Here is a 19,153-nt window from a genome sequence, read left to right on the forward strand (position 1 = left end):
ATAACTTCTGCCCTCTCTCCTACACGAAGTAAAGGTAAAGGGACCCCTGACCATTAGGTCCAGTCGTGGCTGACTCTGGGGTTGCGGCGCTCATCTTGCTTTATTGGCTGAGGGAGCCAGCGTACAGCTTCCGGGTCATGTGGCCAGCATGACTAAGCCGCTTCTGGCAAACCAGAGCAGCACACCGAAATGCCATTTACCTTCCCGCCCGAGTAGTACCTATTTATCTACTTGCACTTTGATGTGCTTTCGAACTGCTAGGTTGGCAGGAGCAGGGACAGAGCAACGGGAGCTCACCCCATTGTGGGGATTCGAACCGCCGACCTTCTGATCAGCAAGTCCCAGGCTCTGTGGTTTAACCCACAGCACCACCCGCGTCCCCCCCTACACGAATTGGAGGTGTGCAAATTTTGCAGGTGTTATCCAATGTTAGAGGAGGAACATCATCAACAATTTGTATGCTGTTTATCCATGGTACAACTTGTTCAAAGTGGTACACAGCTACATCAGAAAAATTTTCACAATATTTCAAGATAAATCTGTAGCAAGCCCCTAACAATGGTTAAATAATTGTGTAGAAGTTAATGGACCAGACAAGCATATCATTTTGTTATGAGTTTTTATTTCCTGGCGGGGGGGGGGGTTGGAAGTAGGTTGTATGGAAGATCCTTCTAACGTCTGGATCTATCAAGTGTTAAAACATAAGGCAAGCTGGCTTCCTGTGTCAAGGTGATCGCCTGGGTGATGGGCCATTAAGGGAAACAAAGGAAAGGGGGCTGTGTGTGAGATGGTAAATGCGTGGTGGTGGGGGCTTAACAATACTCTAATAATTTGCTCTAAGGCCTAGCAGCAGAAATACAAAAACATATCTGCAAAAAATGTACATGTTTTTCATAACCGAATGTTGCCTGCAGCAAAAGTCCCAAAGTCTTTATGCATTACAACAATGTTCACATTTTTGGAAAGGCAGCACAATTCTCTGTAACTAGTTGTGGATTATTCTAGATATATTAATTTATAATTTTCTTAATCAGTGGAGGAATCTAGGGCACCAGAAGCTCTGCCAGATGGTGTTTGATATCTTACCCCTCCACCCTTACCACCCTGATAAATAAGTTTGCATTAGATAATGAATATTCCCCCCAGGATCATTTACTCCAAAGTAAATTGAACAATGGGAATGCTTCTTGAAGAAGCAGTTGTAATCTTGAGCTTCTGCAACTACATTTTCATATACATACCTCTTAGCACACCATTTCCAAGGAAGAAAGGCAGCCCCTATGTTCTCAACTGAGGTTTAGCCAGTGGTGAAATTTCTCCGTTTCAAAGACATAGAGATACTGTACAGAAAGTTGCAGAGTTGTGCAGCTTCCAGGAGATGCTACTGTGGAGAATCACAACGTCAGGGCTCTTCCTCAGGACAAGGCTGGGAAGTCTCAAAACACCTCTCATCATCCAGAAAAGATTGAAATAATTTCATGGAGATTTTCATTTTCATTTTCTTTCTTTCTTTCTTTCTTTCTTTCTTTCTTTCTTTCTTTCTTTCTTTCTTTCTCTTTCCTTCTTTCCCGAACTATAAATAAGGTCACATCCATACCATATTGTTAAAAGTACACAACTTCTTCCAAATAACTCTGGGAGTTGTAGTTTGCCACTCACAGGAGCTGCAATTACAGACACCCTTAACAAACTAAAGTTCCCAGGATTATCTGGAAGAAGGCAGGCGCTTTCAATGTGCATTAAATGTGCTTTGGGTGTATGATGTAGATGTGAACTCCATGTGAATGGAAGTGGCACTATTGTGAGAACAAGAGAGTCAATGTTTGTCTGGAAAATACTGAATCACCAACAATATATATATTGCTGACTTACTGTTTTCCTTCATTCCCACCCACTCTGCTTATAAAAAAAACACCAAATCAAGCTAGGGCATTTTATGCCACTCACCATTAGAAGGGGGGGGGGAGTTTGAGGGGCGTTGGCAAAAGGATTCCAATGAACAATCCTTAAAATGTGTGACTACAAAACTGTAAAAAAAACAAAATGGGGGAAAAAACTTAATTGCAGTTTAGACTTCAGATTTATTTGAAAAGGGGATAATGATAGTAATTACCCAGTTTGAGTTTTGGAGAAGGCTAATTAGATCCCCAACACATTTGTATGCACAAAGCAAACCATAAATACAAAAGACCATCTGGTCCTTATCAGCTTACAACACTAACACTGTCTGTAATTATTTTTTCCCCCTATATTGTTTTGATGTTGACATTTGATGCTGCAATACGCTGGGCCTCAATAAGGGAAAAGCTCGGATCGGGTTTTCTTTGTACCGTAAAAAAAAATAAATCTCTGCTCGCTCTCGTGCTGCAAAAGAGTTGCTGTGTTTTATCAAAACTTAAAGGTGCGTGTGTTGATTTCCCTCTGGGATGGACATCATTCGACTCTTAAGATGATGTTGTAAGTCAACAAGACCTTCGTGGTTTTAAGAGTCTGCCAAAATATGGCTTCCAAACATCCCATGTGTGAGTGTTTTAGGTTGGGGGGGGGGAGAGTAAGATTGTGATATGGATGTGAGCTTGCATTCTGGTTTCACTATGTAGTTGAGCTTGCTTTTTTTCTAAAAGTAGGTTTGGATGCACCTGTCTATATCAATTTATGTGACTTTCTCATTCCCCCTCCCTTAACTTCAGCTCAGCAATTTTTGAACAGATAAAAAAAGCCCTCATGAAAATTTATCAGCATTTTCTCATAATATACCATTTTTTCTATGTGCTTCTTACTAATACACATTTTTTAGAAGCAGTTTCCCCTAACACGATGCATTTATATTACATGCTCGCTAAGGTATGCATTTGTATGTATCATTTCCTGTAATTTGCACATTTTTATTCGCAACAATTGGCTAGAAAACGGCACCCCAAGATTCTGAGAAGTGTGAATCTTGAAAGGTAGCTGTATTCGGTCAAAAAGTATGAATTAGGTAATTTCTCTCTTAAATGCAGACAAAACCCAATTTCTTCTCTATCTCAATCTATAGAGCAATCTTAAACAGGCATCCAGTGGAACATCATGATGTTTAGATAATTAGGCCAGAGCTGTGATCCTAAACACATGCCTTGGAAATATGTTAACTGGAATCGATGAGACTTACTTCTAATTAAATGTGTTTAGGATTGAGAGAAATGTTTGGCCCTTCCCGTGCCCCTCTCCTCCAATTGATCCTTTCTTGCCCTTTATTGCTTGCACACAACTTTTTTTCAAAGTTTAGGATGGTTGGCAAGTTCTTCCTGTTTCCCTTCCTAGACTTTTTATTATTATTGGGAGATTGCTTTCTCGTCCAAGAAGTTGCCCTAGGACAAGAAGCATAATAAGGGTTAAATAATCCCAGAAACCCATAGATAAGTATTTTGAAGCAAATTGCGGACTTAAGTAAATGTGTCAAAGGCAAACATGGCTGATGACTGGTAGATACCCTCCTTCAGGTAGGTCAAGAAATCCTAACGTGGTAATGTTCCTTAATAAAGACCTTAATTTGAATATGTAAATGATGGCTGGCCATGCTTACCTCTTTCTAGAGCTGGGCAAACATTGGAAAAGATAATGCTCATGTCGGTCTGATTACATGGTTACTGGACATCTCCACAAACCAGTACTGATCATCTGCTGCGGTATTCTTTGAAACATCTGCCAGCTTTGCAACACTGCTTTGTGTTTCCATTCATGCAAGGCAGGGCATCTGATTCTTGCAGATCCTTCAGCCCTCTGTGCCATGCCCCACACTGCTCCAGAGAGTCCCCCAACCCCCAGGAGCAGCTTTCATTGGGTTCTGAAGTGGGTTGGGCGACTGGCAAAAATTGGGCACTCCACTTTCCATTCATAGAAATTCTTGCGACTCTTCAGAGCATCAGTGAAAGCTACCTGGGGAACAGCACACATTCCTATTCCCTAACATGGCACAGGAATGCAATATCTCAGTGGAGAAGCACATGCTTTGCTTACAGAAGGTCCCAGGTTAAGTCCCTAGCATCTCCAGTGTGGTGTAGTGGTTAAGAGCGGTAGACTCGTAATCGGGTGAACCAGGTTCGCTTCCCCGCTCCTCCACATGCAGCTGCTGGGTGACCTTGGGCTAGTCACACTTCTCTGAAATCTCTCAGCCCCACTCACCTCACAGAGTGTTTGTTGTGGGGGAGGAAGGGAAAGGAGAATGTTAGCCGCTTTGAGACTCCTTCGGGTAGTGATAAAGCGGGATATCAAATCCAAACTCCTCCTCTTCTTCTCCTCCAGGTAGAAGGGGGAGATACCTCTGAAGCCCAGGAGAGCCGTTGCCCCTCTGTGTAGATAATGATGCAATGGCCAGAGCAATGATCAGACTGCATCACCTACCGCAGTGATGGTGGTAGTTGCATGCTAATTAGTAACACTGGCTAATTAGGAGCATTGCATGCTAATTAGGAGTATGTACAAATTAGGAGTGTTGGGTACTAAAGAACTTGCTACAGGGCTTGTGCTTTGATGGCTTTCAATAGTTCATTAGTCTTAAAATGTAATGATCCTACATACCAATAGGGAGCTCGTTCTTAGATCCTTGTGTAGACAGAACTGATGGGTACCATCTATGCACAAGAGGAAGGCATCAGCAGGCTTGGAGGGAGTGGAACTGAAGGTTTGCAGAAGCACAATAGAAGAAACTCTTGTATGGAGATTGGAAAACAGCCCCCTGATGACTGAGCATTCTCAGATGCAGGCTGACTGTTGGGGAAGGGAGGAAAACCTGGAGTGGAATGGCATGCTTTGGAAGACAACATGACTGACGACATGACTGACTGACGTCATGACATTTCATTCCATATCCCCAAATTTCCCTAAATGCTAATAACCGTGTTATATTTGAGTTTTCATGCAACATAAATGACACTCTCAGAAAAGTACGCTGCTTGTTTAGTGCTCACTTCCATGCTGTTTGATTCCAGAAAAGAAAAGAAAACCAGTTTGCAGCCTTCCTAACCTGGAGTAAAGTGACAAAATTTGGGACAATATACCAGCAGACAGTTCTTTCCTGCTGCTTTCATGGAGTAAGCATGGGGGGAACAGAAGCACACATCTGCAGAGAGGGTGGGAGAGTAGGGGTCTTGTCCAGTGATGTTCATTTTTTGGTCATGCCACAGCCACTATTGCGCATGAAATTTAGCACAACAAGCTGGTACAGGCAATTCCCCTTTTACGTGCATTCAAGGCACGCATGACCACGCATATGTGCATCGCTGCAAACACGGAAGCGGCACCAGAAGGGGCGAAAACAGCCCTCAGAGAGTGCAAAACGGCATGAAAACAGTGTCTAGCAATCTTAAGAGCCTTTGCAAGTGCAGTCCCAGGAGCCCTTGCGACGAACTTTGAGGCCTGTGGAGAGTTGGATTTTGAACAAGGAGGTTTGGAGGGAGCAATTGAATTCTTGTTTGTTTGTTTTTTAAAAAAGTTTTTTCAAGGATTTCCAGAGGTTTAGAGGTACTTCGGAAAGTAACCTCCCATGTAAACGGCGAGTTGCCTGTACCAGGTGTTCGCAGGCTTTTCCAAAGGTGTTCCCAACATACGTGATTTCACTTAAACGTGCGGTGCCTCAGAATGTGACCCCCGCGTAAACGGGGAGCTGCCTGTATATTGGTCAAAAAAGAAAAAGAAAGCCACAGTTCCGTAACAGGACAGGCACTGCTGTGTGAAAGGAACATTGGAAAACAGGACAGAAGCATTGGCATTATAATCAGGAAAACAAACACAATGTTCACCATATCAGAATGCACCCTTGGGGGAGCAGTCTGTGCTGTAAAAACCCATCGCAAATCCCACTCATCCCCACATCACAAAGAGATGGGGCAAACTTCAGTAGCAACAGCTCTCAATGATCTTGGGCGAAGGTTCTGCCTCACTCTTGCTTACCAAGATTCCTCGTAACTGACATAAATAAACATTCACATCATTAGTAGTAGAAAATGTAGAAGATAAGAGAAATAATATGGTGTATTCATTTTTATTTTTAGGTTTGATGTTACTGTACAAAAATGTTATTAGTATTTTTTCTTTTAGGAGGTAGCAAGGGACGCGGGTGGCACTGTAGGTTAAACCACAGAGCCTAGGACTTGCCGATCAGAAGGTCGGCGGTTCGAATCCCCGCGACGGGGTGAGCTCCCGTTGCTCGGTCCCTGCTCCTGCCAACCTAGCAGTTTGAAAGCACGTCAAAGTGCAAGTAGATAAATAGGTACTGCTTCGGTGGGAAGGTAAACGACGTTTCCGTGCGCTGCTCTGGTTCGCCAGAGGCGGCTTAGTCATGCTGGCCACATGACCCGGAAGCTGTACGCCGGCTCCCTCAGCCAATAAAGCGAGATGAGCGCCGCAACCCCAGAGACGGCCACAACTGGACCTAATGGTCAGGGGTCCCTTTACCTTTACCTTTAAGGTGGGCGAAAGGAGAAACAAACCAGAAGCGGAAGTTGGGGGAAGCCTAGGAGGGGAGGGAGGAAGGATTGTATAGTAAATGTTATGGATATGAGATGTATGTAATGAATGAAAAAGAAAATTGAATAATTAGAAAAGAAAAAAGATTCATCGTAACTGACAATTCCTTATGAGTTTCATTGCACAGTTGTTGTCCCTCACGTAGAGTTTTCTGAACTGGAGATATGCAAACTTTTCCCTCCCTCCCTCCTTGCCCCCGTCACCACACTATATGTTCAGTTATTGAACCGCAACTAATCACATTATTCCTCCCTGCCCCCCCTGAAAAAACCCCTCATAAAAATCCGTGCCAGCAATTTACTTCTGACTTGCCAGCTCCTCACAGCTTGCTGTTAATGTGTTACAATATATGAGCGTCGTGTGCCAGGAGCTATTATTTGGAGCTGGCGTGAGTGTGGTGACAGGTGGGATAAGAGGCACGCTCAACCTGCAAGGTGACGGAGGGAAGAATTTCCCAGTTACCAAGGCGTCGTTGAACTTGTGGGAAGCGTAGGCGTAGCCCCTGTTTCTGAAAGCTCCAGCATATGTTTGTTAGAAATAGTGAAGGGTTTTTTTGCAGGGTGAGTAGGTGCAGGGGTGCTTTCAAAACAATGGCTCCCTGAGATTACAAAAAACCACAAACCTTCCCCCAATATTTGTGCATGTTCTTGTATCTTAGTTCTCCCTCCCCGTTGTTATTCCTGTTTCCTATAATTGTAGCGTTGCTCGTGGTTGAATAAGCGCCAGGCATATTATTCTGCTACCTTTTCGCCTTCTGAGATTCTGGCGGGTATTTCCCAGACAAGGCCTAGTCTCAGGGACTAGGATCTTGGGCTTTCGTTTGAATAAGAGCCGAAATTTCTCGGGAACCCGAATTCTGCACCCGTGTAAGATGTGCATCAGCTCTCTAGAAAGATACAACACAGAAAATGATCCCTCCCATTCTAATTCTTTAACATTGTTTTCTAACAACAAATATAGGTTGCAAAGCTAACACTGAGGGAAATGATTTGTACAGTGGATGCTCAGGTTGCGAACGTGATCCATGCAGGAAGCGCGTTCACAACCTGCAGCGTTCGCAACCTGCAGCGCCACGTCTGCGCACACGCGGGTCGCGATTCAGTGCTTCTGCACATAGCACGATTTAACGCTTCTGCGCACGTGCAAGTGCCAAAACCTGGAAGTAACTCGTTCCTGTACTTCCGGGTTCAGCGCAGTGCGCAACACGAAACGTCTATAGCCCGAGGTATGACTGTACAGTGGTAGCTTGGGTTAAGTACTTAATTCGTTCCAGAGGTCTGTTCTTAACCTGGAACTGTTCTTAACCTGAAGCACCACTTCAGCTAATGGGGCCTCCTGCTGCTGCCGCGCCGCTAGAGCACAATTTCTGTTCTCATCCTGAAGCAAAGTTCTTAACCCGATGTACTATTTCTGGATTAAGAGTCTGTAACCTGAAGCGTATGTGACCTGAAGCGTATGTAACCCGAGGTACCACTGTACTAAACTGGTGTGTGATCAAAATTGTTATGGGGATAGCTTTTGATAGTTGACTGTGGCTTCCTCTCATACTTTGTAGTTTTGCTAAGTTTACCTAGTTCATATTTAGGGAGAAGGGTGAATGTGCCTGTTGGCTTGTTATGGCGTCCCTAGAGGTTGTACGAGGCACATGGCTGTCCTTGAACGTGCCCCCTCCCCAAAATAAAGTGACATCATTGTTCTTTGATTTTCCCTCCCTTGGAGTCTATTTCACTGGGCACAATTTGTGAAGGCACAGAAAATGGATGATGGCATATCACATGTTTTCACATACTGGATAGCATTGGTGCTGAGCTGAATTTTCATAGCTTCATATTTTCAATGCGGAAAGGGGAAGATTTGGCGCTCCTGAAACATTCTCCCAAAAACCCCAGAAACTTGTCTTACACCAGGCATAGGCAAACTCAGCCCTCCAGATGTTCTGGGACTACAACTCCCACCATCCCTAGCTAACAGGACCAGTGGTCAGGGATGATGGGAGTTGTAGTCCCAAAACATCTGGAGGGCCGAGTTGCCTGTCTTACACCATTGTTGTTGTTTTTTCTGTTCACTTCCAATCTTGGCACTTCCTTTGACACATTTCTCCCCCCTAAAAAGAATTATCCCCCCCCTCACTACATGATCCAGCCAATCAGGTATCAGCATTTTGACTTTGCAGTGCTGTGCAGCCAGTCAGATTTGGCTATGCTACAATATAATGAAGCCAAGCCAGAGCGAGGGCTCTGTTTCACGAGACCCTCAAATGACTGCCAAAAATGGGAGGGCGCATTTTGAAGATGGGCAAAATCATTTCCCAGCACGCAAACTCCTTGTTTCAGAACTCAGCCCTGTATTTGCACAGGGGAGATGGATAGAGGGATACGAGACTACTCTTTTCAGCCGCTGCTACATATATTTTGTAACATTTAATTTTATTGAAAGGAATCTTATAAAATATAAATAGCAGGTGCGGGGTGGGGGGAATCTGGGATTTAAAGATACTGATAACTGAGATTGCAACCTGGTTTAGACCCCACCTCTCCTTTCATAAAAGAATCAGCAGCACTTAAAAAAACCCGACTGCATAAGCAGTGAAACCTTTTTTTTGCCAAATGAAACCAGGTTCTGTGCTTGCTTGCTTTATTCTTATTCTTTTTCTAAACTGGAAGAGAAGGTGGATGAATAATAGGACCCAAGTGTGTTCTGGTCTATACAGTTTTGTGGACTCGCTAAGTAATTTGTCATGTTTCATTTCATCTCTCTGAAAGTTTAATGCCTTTAGCGTGCCAGAGTGCTTCTGCCATTCCCACCGGCTCTCCTAGCACATGAAGCCCTGGGTTGGGCTGGGAATGTCAGGAAGTTTAAGCCGTGCTACGCTTTGTGATAAAGGGATTTGTGCACCCTCCGCGATTCCATGTGCGTGGAATTTCGCTTCGACTTTGCTATGTGGCTCCTTTCAAATAAAACAGGCTTCATTGGTCCCATGCAGCAATCCCTACCCAGCGGCCCCTTGACGGCACAGAAGCTCTGATACCCAGGTGAAGCTCATCCCCCAAACATTGTCTTTGCTCTACTGGAGGCGTTGGAACACAGAGAGACCTCTGGATCCGTACAAATGCATGCCAAAAACACAAGCAATAAAGTCAGCTCAGAGTGTGCATTTTCCCTCGTGCAGAATTTACATTTTGGTGCATGGTATGATGAGGTCTACTTTTCGCCCTGTCGCTGAGCTCATCTGCGCTACTAGTTTGATTTACTGATGGCGACTTCTTCCCAACGCCAGACTACATTAGGTCACATTGAAATCGATGGAACAAGTTAGCCGTGACATAACTTAAATCCCACTCATTAAATAGGAGCATAACCATATTTAGAGAGAGCAATCTCCTAAATATAAGAAGCTGGTGTAAATCGCCTATGCTAAACTCTATTCAATGTAGACTACTTCCAGTTGAGCTGGCCTAAACCTACAGAGACATTAAAAGTCTTCAAAATAAGAGTTTGATTTGTGCCACCCGTTTTGCCAGTGCTGGGTTGCCAGGTCGTGTGATTGAGCCGAACTGAGTTGTGTTCCAATATTATTGCCCCAGCCCAGTCCTGCTACTCTCCCAGAACACCCATTTTTCTACTGGTCTTGACTCAGCTGGGTGAGCCCAGTTGAGCTAGTTATGCTGGCATATTGCTGCTTGAGCCAAGAATTGGCCACCTGAGCTGCAGATCTGATGGATCCTAACTTGCTTGTCCCATCAGATTTTGGATTTGTATTGCTCCAAATTTGACCCAGATTATTCTTTCTTGGAGAGTCCTGGCTCATTGTTTCCCACATGTGATGAGAGTGGCTATATTGCATGCACCAGTCTGGGTCAAGGCACCAATCTGCTTCATTTTGACTGTGAGGTGACCCACTGCCTCAAGGCAAGATGCTGTAGCTCAGGGATATTATTATTATTATTATTATTATTATTATTATTATTATTATTATTATGTTATACCCCGTCCATCTGACTGTGTTGCCCCAGCTACTCTGGGTGGCTTCCAGCATATATAAAAACATAACAAAACATTAAACCCTAAAAGGCTTCCCTAAACAGGGCTGCCTTCAGATTTCTTTTAAAAGTAGGATAGTTGCTCATTTCCTTGACATCTGATGGGAGGGCATTCCACAGGGTGGGCATCACTACTGAGAAGGCCCTCTGTCTGGTTCCCTGTAGCTTCACTTCTCGCAGTGAGGGAACCACCAGAAGGCCCTCAGCGCTGGACCTCAGTGTCCGGGCTGAACGATGGGGGTGGAGATGCTGCTTCAGGTCTACTAGGCCGAGGCCATTTAGGGCTTTAAAGGTCAGCACCTATATGTTTTGGCCAGCATCCAGTGTTCAAAACTCCCATTGTTACTGAGCTCTGTGCCTAAGACTGCAGAGTAGAAGGAAAGGAGGACCTTTTTCTGCCTCCCCACTTCAAGCAACACTCTGAAGACTGGAGAAGAGACCCTCTTAAGAATATTAGAGGGGTGGGCGGGGGAAGGACTAGACCAGGGGTCAGCAAGCTTTTCCAGCAGGGGGCTGGTCCACTGTCCCTCAGACCTTGGGGGGGCAGACTATATTTTTTGGGGGAAAATTCATATGCCCCACAAATAACCCAGAGATGCATTTTAAATAAAAGGGCACATTCTACTCATGTAAAAACACGCTGATTCCCGGACCGTCTGCAGGCCAGATATAGAAGGCGATTGGGCCGGATCCAGCACCCGGGCCTTAGGTTGCCCACTCATGGACTAGACCATGTGAAAAATTCGTTCATTTTCAGCTTTGTGTTCTTGTTAAAAAAAAAAAAAAGCGCTGCCTAGACATTCCGTTGTTGCGCCCATAACCTAGGCTTAAAGTGCCATTTAGCTCCTAGTTTCCTATTTCAGTTTCTAACACAGCCTGCATCTCTTACAATCCCTGACCACTGGCCGGATGGAGCTGATGGAAGCTATAGCCCCAGGACCTGGAGGACAGCAAGCTGGGGGAGGCTTCCTAGAAACACAGTTTCCAGATGTCCTTGTTGGAAGCCAAACTAAGCAAGGCTGGAACGGGCTTCAGTTTGCGGTCTAGACATTCCTTTGATATCAGGACGCACCAATTCCTACTTCCTAAAGAAAAGGAAACCTGCACTTTCATAAAACGGGGATGGGGAACCCATGGCTCTCCATGTGTTGCTAGGCTACCATCTTCTGTCATCCCTAGCAGGCATGACCAATGGAGAGGGATGATGGGAGTTGTGATCTACCAACATTTGGACAGGCAACCCACCCCTGCTGCAAAACATCGACTGTTGCTTCTCCAGACCAATGCAATGGTGCAAATGATGGATCCCCCCTCTAATTTAAGATAAAAAGGGACGCGGGTGGCGCTGTGGGTTAAACCACAGAGCCTAGGACTTGCCGATCCGAAGGTCGGCGGTTCGAATCCCCGCAACAGGGTGAGCTCCCGTTGCTCAGTCCCTGCTCCTGCCAACCTAGCAGTTCAAAAGCACGTCAAAGTGCAAGTAGATAAATAGGCACCGCTCCGGCGGGAAGGTAAACGGCGTTTCCGTGCGCTGCTCTGGTTCGCCAGAAGCGGCTTAGTCATGCTGGCCACATGGCCTGGAAGCTGTACGCCGGCTCCCTCGGCCAATAAAGTGAGATGAGCGCCGCAACCCCAGAGTCGGCCGCGACTGGACCTAACGGTCAGGGGTCCTTTACCTTTACCTTTAATTTAAGATAGCACACACTTGTTACAGATATGGATGTCCCCACGTGCCAACTCGGGCCGATGCTTGCGGATCGTCTCCATTGCACCCCGACTCTCGAGCGCTGACAGTGGAGGTCTCGCTGAACGGGCCGTGCTGTTTAATGAGTCAGACACGATGCTGGAAATAAAAGTGTGAGCCCGAGCGATGGAGGGGGTGATGTCATCCCTAGCAACAGATGGCCAAGTGCCTCTCAAACACCCCCACCCCACACTTGCCTAGCATTGCTCAAGTGTCAGTGTTTGCAAATCTATATGCGACAATAAGGGTACCGCTGGGTTGACCGCTACTTTTATCTGCGCCCTTTTGTGCTGGCTCAGCAATTTCTCCATGGAAACGCCGTTTGCTGAATTGCTTGTTTGCTTTCATCGCCCCGTTCTTCTCCCTTGGCTCAGCTCAACTCTTTGGTCCCAGCATAACGTATAAAAGTGGTCACAAGCAAATATCGCCCTCTTTTTGAGGTCTGGCACGCACAAAGCACCTTTTAAAAAGAGAGAGAATTCTTTTTCATTCATTCATTCACTTACTTTATTTTATTACAAAAGGGGAGCTGAGTGTTGACTGGGCTTCCCGCTCCTGCGTCAAAGCCAGTTGAAATGGACGTTGCTTTGCATAGAGACTTTGGAAAGCGCAGCCGAGTTGTGTCAGGTCACCCTCTCATTCTTGTTGCAAAACATCAGCTGCTTTGAAATGTCTCGGGTAATTCCTTCAAATAAAGGTGGAAAGAGAACCCGGTTTAGGGGGGTGGGGGTGGCGGGCGTACAAAAGCTGATCAGGCCAAATACTCTGCTAGTTGAAAGAAAGCAGATGTGAACGGGTGTATCAGTGTGCATATGTTCCTCATAGTACATGTTAGGCCTCAAATTGTGTGGCACCGTGGAACAATATTTGCATTTCTGGAAGCAAGAAAGGTATATACAGTTTGTCCACAGTTTGTCTGATTTTTAAGTACTTAACCCAAGGTACCACTTTATTTCAATATGAGTAGGTAAATGAGTGTGTGTGTGTGTGTGTGTGTGTGTGCGCGCGCGCATGCCTTGGTATTAGTGAGAGTTCTATTCTCAATTCCACCCTCCTTGCTTCTTTTGAAATGTTTACATATTGCTTGCATTTTCAGTAACTTGTATTTTTCCAATGTGCTCATTATTATTACTGTGGTACCTCGGGTTAAGTACTTAATTCGTTCCGGAGGTCCGTTCTTAACCTGAAACTGTTCTTAACCTGAAGCACCGCTTTAGCTAATGGGGCTTCTTGCTGCTGCCGCACCACCGGAGCACGATTTCTGTTCTCATCCTGAAGCAAAGTTCTTAACCCAAGGTACTATTTCTGGGTTAGTGGAGTCTGTAACCTGAAGTGTCTGTAACCTGAAGCGTATGTAACCCGAGGTACCACTGTATTTAATTAAAATCCAGACATCGCCTCTTCGGTGTGCCAGTCAATCAGCAATACTTTCCTTCAGGATATCCATTTCCATTGTTTTTCCTACAAGACATAGGAAGAGAGGGAGCTGCCTTGTACTGTATTAGACCATTGGCCCATCTAGCTCCATTATGTCAATTCTGACTGGCAGCGGCTCTGCAGGGTTTCAGGAAAAGGGTGTCTCCTAACGCTACCTGGAGTCGCTGAGCATTGAACATGGGACCTTCTGTATGCTGATCTTATCTTCCCCCTGAACTGTATTCATTCCCCTGGCTCCTTTCCCCACCCTGATTGGGAGTGGGGGGGGGGAGCACAGCTGTTACTTTAAAGAAGCCGATTTAATGCACTAAATATCAGATCAGTTTTGCACTTAGCTAAGCCAAAGGGGGCATAGCTGAATGAGGCCACTCTTCTCTTAATTAGGCTTAACTGGTATAAGATTCTAGCCGCCAGTAACCCGGTGAGCAACATAGCAAGCAGAATAAAACGTGGTTAGATTTTGGTCGCCCTTGTTTTCCTTTAACAGACCCCACTGCATACTCGTTTCAAGTAAACAAGAGGGAAAATATAGCACCTGGCCAAGCGTGGCTTGTCTTCCGTACCCGTTGGCTTAATGCAGGTGGGACATCATTCTTGCTTCGGTGCTTTCAAGAGAGAGGCCCCCAGGCAGGGCTCACATTGCTATAATTTCATTCCTTGTTAAGAGATTGGAGCACGATAGCTGGAAACTACAAGGGGAGGCTGCAGAAAGAGAAAGTGGGATCAATTTGACCGCTATGCAAAAGCCATTCTTTACTAGGACAAGAAAGCACGCTGCCTAGATCTTTTCAGCTCCTTCCTGGGATTCAGGGCAGCCATTCTGTGCAGAAACCGCCTCCAGGAGATAGAGACTGTGCTGCCTATTGACATGCAAATGAAACCCTTTTGAGTGTGCCACTTTCCTTGGGATTTGCTGCATATCTAATCCAGGTAGATGTTACTTAGCCTAGTTACCAACTGGGGGTGTATATTCTGCATCCTGGCTGTGCCGCCTAGGGGCCTTGAGGGCACTTAGATCAGTTCCCCAAACTGCAGGTGTGCTGCCATCCTAACAAAAACAAGCCCAACAGCAGTTGTAGGGATGGCAAGTGCTGTTGCTGCTAGCTGGTCTAAGCCAAGCCAGTTTCGCTTATCTGTGGATCCACCTTGGTCCTTTAGTGCAGCTGCTCACCCACACTACTCGTTTCCTGCTTTCTCCCACGAAAACCCGCTCTTTACCTCTGAATTGGTGTGAAGTCAGTTGGGTCTTCCACACATTCCCTCTGACTTTAGAGCTAAGGCCCAGGCTTTCCCAGGAAAAGCGATGGGACAAACAGAAAACCGTTCGGACCCGTGCTTTTGACAGACAAACAAAGTGTGTATGAGCCCGCATGAAACAAGCAGGAAGACGCACTCTGGTTGTTATGTACTGAGTTGAATAGGATCCAAAAGGCAGCAGTCTGATTGGTCCTAGAACAATAGGATTCAGAATGCAGCAGTCTGATTGGCCCAAGAACAATAGGATTCAGAATGCAGCAGTCTGATTGGTCCTAGAACAATAGGATCCAGAATGCAGCAGTCAAATTGGTCCACAGGAGCCACCCAATCCAGCTCCAGGTGGAAGTGAATCAGCAACCTGATTGGCCTACAGGAGAATCCCGGAATTAGCCAATCACGTGGGGCCCATTGTGTAAATAATGTATATAAAGCAGACATTCTGGGGGAACTTCCATTCCTCCTCACCACTATGAGTTGAATAAAGAACATGAAATCCACTCTTGACTCCTGAGTATATTTCACTGGTTGTCTTCCTTGTTGGGCTCAGGACAGCAATCGAAGTGGAGGCAGGGCAGGGGTGGGGAGTGATGGCAATGGAAGGCAATCGACAGTCAAAATTGAGTCTGGATGGTGCTTAGCGCCGGCTGGGTGAAGCCACAAACAATGATAGATAGATAGATAGATGATAGATAGATAGATAGATAGATAGATAGAGTAAATCAGTGTGAGAAATTTGCAAATGAGAACAGAAGAAGAGCCTGCCGGATCGGACCTGTAGCCCATCTCTCCCAGCATCCTGCTCTTACAAATGGGCAACCAGATGCCTGTGGGAAACCTGTAAGCGGGAGCTGAGCTCAAGAGCACTCTCAGCTCCTGCGGTTTCCAGTGACGGGCATTCTGGAGTCCAGTTCTGGATCCACACGTCCTTCCACAGTGGGGACATTGGTTCCCAGGCAGGAGTTGATCGTGGTGTGGATTTGCCAAGTGTGCCTTCCTCTTAGCACGTTGCTTCCTTCCGTCCTGAGTTCAAGTGTCATCAAAGCCCATGACACTTTTGGTAAAGGCTGTTCTCCAACTGGAGCGCTCGCAGGCCAGTGTTTCCCAGTTGTCAGTGTTTATACTACATTTTTTTTTTTTTTAGATTTGCCTTGAGACAGTCTTTAAATCTCTTTTGTTGACCACCAGCATTACGCTTTCCATTTTTAAGTTCAGAATAGAGTAGTTGCTTTGGAAGACGATCATCAGGCATCCGCACAACATGACCAGTCCAAGGAAGTTGATATTGAAGAATCATTGCTTTGACACCAGTGATCTTTGCTTCTTCCAGTACACTGGCATTAGTTCGCCTGACTTGCCATGCGGGACTCCCTATATCTGGATCATTCTGCTCTGGTTCTGGTTCTGGTTCTGGTTCTGGTTCTGGTTGTCTCTGAGCATTCAGGTCATTAAGGTCAACATGAAGGTCTGTTTAAGCCCTCTCTACTTATAGAGGGGGACGCGGGTGGCGCTGTGGGTAAAACCTCAGCGCCTAGGACTTGCTGATCGCATGGTCGGCGGTTTGAATCCCTGCGGCGGGGTGCGCTCCCGTCGTTCGGTCCCAGCTCCTGCCCACCTAGCAGTTCGAAAGCACCCTTAAGTGCAAGTAGATAAATAGGTACCGCTTTATAGCAGGAAGGTAAACGGCGTTCCGTCTGCTGCTCTGGTGCCGGTTCGCCAGAGCAGCTTCGTCACGCTGGCCACGTGACCCAGAAGTGTCTGCAGACAGCGCTGGCTCCCGGCCCCTAGAGTGAGATGAGCGCACAACCCTAGAGTCTGTCTAGACTGGCCCGTATGGGCAGGGGTACCTTTACCTTTACTTATAGAGGAGTGTTGTTGTTTAGTCGTGTCCGACTCTTCGTGACCCCATGGACCAGAGCACGCCAGGCACTCCTGTCTTCCACTGCCTCCCACAGTTTGATCAAACTCATTCTGGGAGCTTCGAGAACACTGTCCAACCATCTCGTCCTCTGTCGTCCCCTTCTCCTTGTGCCCTCCATCTTTCCCAACATCAGGGTCTTTTCCAGGGAGTCTTCTCTTCTCATGAGGTGGCCAAAGTATTGGAGCCTCAGCTTTAGGATCTGTCCTTCCAGTGAGCACTCAGGGCTGATTTCCTTCAGAATGGATATAGAGGCTATAGAGGAGTACCTGCCCCTTTACACGGAGACACCACCCCCCATATTTCATTGATAATGGCCAATATCTGTTGATGAGCCCATGCTCCAGCACTTTGCCCAGCCTTTCCAGAGCTGTTGAAGGGTCAGCCTATCCACTTACATAGCTGACAATCCTCTTCAGGGCAGGAGTAGGAATCAAAACTGCTGATCTCTCCTTTCTGGTTATTGCATGGCTCGTTAAAGGCAAGTTTCTTCAGCTGATGCCATAGAGCCTTGATAGCGCTGCTGCGTGTGGTGACTTTGGGGATGTGAGCTGTAATCTTGCCTCAGGTGGCCTTTGCCATTTCCTCTTCTCAGCTCTTAAAACTCTCTCAAATAAAACGGATCGCTTCGGTCACATTTAACATGCCCATCTATCTCGATAAAAGTCGGTAACATCCACTCTCCCAGTGTCCTGTGGGGGGACACTGAAGGATTTTATTCCTCCTACATCTCTAAGTGAAGTAGCCTGATTTTCACTTCCCGAACTAATAATGGGGATCAGATAAAAATTGACCACTAAACCATGCTACGTCACAGCTGAATGGAGTATTTATTTTGTTTTCACAATTACGCCTTGCATCTCTTTTACGGCTGGGTGATATATTGATGTACCATCCAAAACCTGTTTGACGTCCATATTGTGATATTGGAATCTTTGTTTTAGACCTGGCGATATATTGCGATTCATGGTGTGTGTGTGTGTGTGTGTGTGTGTGTGTGTGTGTGTGTGTGTTCGTTCTATGCAAAAATTACAATGCAGGAAAAACCATGAAACCTCTGCATATCTCCAGCCTTATTTCAGACATCGTGACATATCAGTATGATGTCAGTATTTTCATTCTCTCTTGTTGCTAGATGTGTGATTGTTACACCACATGTCTGTGTTTACGTTCCATGCTTGGAAAGTGTGGGAAACGGAAGCCAGTCCTATCTCTTTCATTGTATTGTACTTTTGTACTCTCTCTCTCTCAGAGAAGATGTTGGAGGGACGCCATGATTGCTTTGTCCTGTATATATTACTTAATAAACACGTATGCCACACCTCACAACCTCAGCTTCCAGCTTTACTCTGCTGTTTGAGTGTGCACATGTCTTTGGATATGCGTCACTGCTGCGCACCGGGACTGAAAAGTTACAAAACGTCCTGTGCTGCGCTCAAGAGGGAAGACACCTGGAGAGGTTTCTCAGTTCGGGGGCTGTGCGTCGCAACCCCCCCCCCCGGGTTCCCATCATATATCACCATGTTTGGCTGGTGATGTACTGCGATGTTAAAAACCAAGTATCACCCCATCCTAATCTCTTTGTGGTACTGTGGATATTTATCATGCTTTCGTCTCTCTCTCTCTCTCTCTCTCTCTCTCTCTCTCTCTCTCTCTCTTTACCAGTAGAGAGATGGGCTCCATTCCTGCTGGCAAAACAGAGGGGAGGCATTCCTGATTAATACCCCCGCACACACACACATATACAGTGTTCCCAGTGCAAACCCCCCCCCCCCACGGTTCCAGAAGGTTTTAGGAGACTGCAAGGGGAATTGGTAAAAACCGTACCCCCTCCAAATGCCCCTGTGGGCATCATTTGCTGTTGGGCAGCTTTCCCGAGGCTGCATGCCAGCAGAGGTCATGGCAGAAGCGAGCGTGGGAGTCACTGCTAATTTGGCTATCTAATCAGGGTTTGGATTTGCTCGTTAGCAACCCAGTGGGTCAAGGAGTAGAGCATAATCAGTGACAAAAGGTCACAGGCTCGAGATCGCAACTGAAGCTAATCAATCGGCTCGTTAATGTGCAATTGCTTCGTCCGAAGTATATTATTATCTTCATATGGAAGGCGATGATATTCTGAACCAGGAGTCAGACTGCAACATAAAGCCATGTAGAGTAGCAACATAGTGCTTAGAAAATAATGTAAAGTAGGAGTTTCATGAGATTGTAATTGCATCGACAAAGCCATCAGTCGACGTAACCAAGGATTTGACC

At 46.0% G+C, this 19,153-nt stretch overlaps 1 protein-coding gene and 1 long non-coding RNA gene across 9 annotated transcripts in view; one reads left to right on the forward strand and one right to left on the reverse strand.

Annotated features, from left to right (window-relative positions):
• The window catches only part of FAT3 (FAT atypical cadherin 3), a 450,775-nt gene that overhangs the window by 262,628 nt on the left and 168,994 nt on the right, over positions 1-19,153 (forward strand). The window lies entirely within an intron of this gene.
• Positions 13,666-15,624, reverse strand: LOC128412538 (uncharacterized). Its single transcript, XR_008330103.1, has 3 exons — positions 14,947-15,624; positions 14,264-14,430; positions 13,666-13,752 (listed from the first exon to the last, which is right to left on the reverse strand). It is a non-coding gene; the product is annotated as an uncharacterized LOC128412538 (long non-coding RNA).

Source organism: Podarcis raffonei, chromosome 4 (genome assembly GCF_027172205.1).
Source record: "Podarcis raffonei isolate rPodRaf1 chromosome 4, rPodRaf1.pri, whole genome shotgun sequence".
Lineage (NCBI taxonomy): Eukaryota > Metazoa > Chordata > Lepidosauria > Squamata > Lacertidae > Podarcis > Podarcis raffonei.